Source organism: Microtus ochrogaster, chromosome 2, assembly GCF_000317375.1.
Source record: "Microtus ochrogaster isolate Prairie Vole_2 chromosome 2, MicOch1.0, whole genome shotgun sequence".
NCBI lineage: Eukaryota > Metazoa > Chordata > Mammalia > Rodentia > Cricetidae > Microtus > Microtus ochrogaster.
In genome coordinates, this window is record NC_022010.1 from 20,217,917 (window position 1) to 20,219,818 (window position 1,902).

At 58.5% G+C, this 1,902-nt stretch overlaps 1 protein-coding gene across 2 annotated transcripts in view; it reads right to left on the reverse strand.

Moving 5' to 3' along the window:
- Positions 1 to 1,618, reverse strand: part of Tpst1 (tyrosylprotein sulfotransferase 1) — a 58,778-nt gene extending 57,160 nt beyond the window's left edge. The window contains exon 1 of one of the 2 annotated variants that reach the window (XM_013350386.2): positions 1,436 to 1,618. The gene's annotated coding sequence lies outside the window, so the exon portion shown is untranslated. The remainder of the gene's footprint in view (positions 1 to 1,435) is intronic. The other variant, XM_005344552.3, reaches the window with a different exon arrangement.
- Between the last annotated feature and the right edge of the window lie 284 nt (positions 1,619 to 1,902).

Genomic DNA, 1,902 nt, shown 5'->3' on the forward strand with positions numbered 1-1,902 from the left:
GAGAGAGAGAGAGAGAGAGAGAGAGAGAGAGAGAGAGAGAGAGAGAGAGAGAGAGGTGTCAAAGGATCTTCAAGTACTCTAAGCAAAGCTGGGCCTACCTTCCATGTGCTAGGCCTACGTGTGAGTCACCATCCATGAGCACTTTACACATAATGGGTCCAACTTACCTAAGGACAAATTACGATATCTATTTTACATCGTTTATTTACTAGGGTATGGGAGGCTCCAGTGGAGGTCAGAGGACAGCGTGCAGAAGCCAGGTCTCTCCTGCCACATTTTGGGCTCTGAGGCTCTAACTTGGGTGGTCAGGTTTGGCGGCAAGAGCCTTTATTCCCTGAGCCATCTGCTTGTCCCCAGCAGTGTTTAAAGCATAGATCTCAGTTGCCCACTGTGGTTCAAGCCAGTCATCCCAACAAGTGCGAGGCAGAAGCTAGGTTGTTTTGAGTTCAAGGCTACACAGTCTGTTCTGGGCAACCTAGAACCAGTTTGAGGTCTTAACTCAAGAGGGGAGAGGGCTAACTAGAGCCATTGCTCAGGGGGTTGGAGCACTTGTTGCTCTTGCGGAGGATGACAGTTCAGTTCCCAGTACCCACATGGTGCCTCACAAGCATCCATAACTCCAACTCCCGGGCACTCAACGCCCTCTTCTGGCCTCTTGAGGCACCAGGCACACACGTGGTGCACATACATACATGCAGACAAAACATGCATACATCTTTAAAAAGAAAGGGGAAAAGGAACTGGCGTTAGAATCGTGGGAAGTGTCTGAAGGGTCGAGCGTATAGCGGAATAAAAGGTAAAATCCGGAGGTTTACTAAAGTCAGAAGACTTGAGCAGAGGAGAGAAATGACGGGTCTCCAGGTATGATTCCCCATGAAGCGGAACCAGAAACTGCCATGGAAAGGGGGGAGTCACAATGGCTCGTGCTTGCCATCCCAGGCCTTAGAAGATGGAGGCAGAAAGACTGCCATCAGCCATCTACATGATGAGCCGGAGGCCAGCCTGGGCTAATCGGTGATTCCGAGGTCAGCCTGAGCGACACAGTTAAGTTTGAAGCCAACCTAAGCTACACGCAATGAGGTCGAAGACAATGTGGGCTGCATCATCATGAATTGAGTTCGAAGTCACCAAAGGGTAATGACTGAGGTCAACGCCAGCCTGGGCTACAAAGTGCGATGTCTCATAAAAGAGGGAGGGGGGTTGTCTCAAAAACCGGGTTGACGGTCTCTGTCAGGCTAGGGATGCCGAGGGAGTGTACGCAGGTGAGGCGGGATGCCTGCTGGACGGATGCGGGGGCGGCAGCAACGCCAGGGACTGCTGGGCAAAGGCAGCGGGACGCGACGGGCGGCCAGCCGGGGCGATGGGGGAAGGGGCAGGCGGGATGAAGGATGGAGGCGTCCGGGGCTCGGCGCCCGGAGCGCGGCGCCGCGCTTACCTACGATGGCGGAGGCGCAGCCGTGACGCCGCTCCGGCATCTTGGGCTTCGGCCGTTTCTCCCGCCGCCCTAGCTGGTGGTCATGGCGCCCTCCCCGGGAGCGCTTCTTCACCGCCAGGCGACGGCCCTGCCCGGCCCCGCCGAGAAGCGCACCCGCGGCCGCCTCAGCAGCGACTGACTGCTGTCGCCGCCTCCAGCGCCCGCCGCCCGCCGCCGCGTGGCCGCAGGATCTCACGCCCGCCGCCATTGGCTACCCGGACTCTGTCCGCGCGATGTGTCTGCCGCTCTGATTTGTCGGTTCCGCGGGGAGGCGGGGTTTGGGAGAGAGCCGGTGGGGCAGGCGCTGAGGGGTGGGTGGGGTCTGACATCCGGGCCCAACGTTAGGCGAGCTAGGCTGAGCGGAGGTGGGGGGGGGGGGCTACCCCCGCCGCTACCTGCAGGGGTCGTGCGTTGCTAGAGCAACGGAG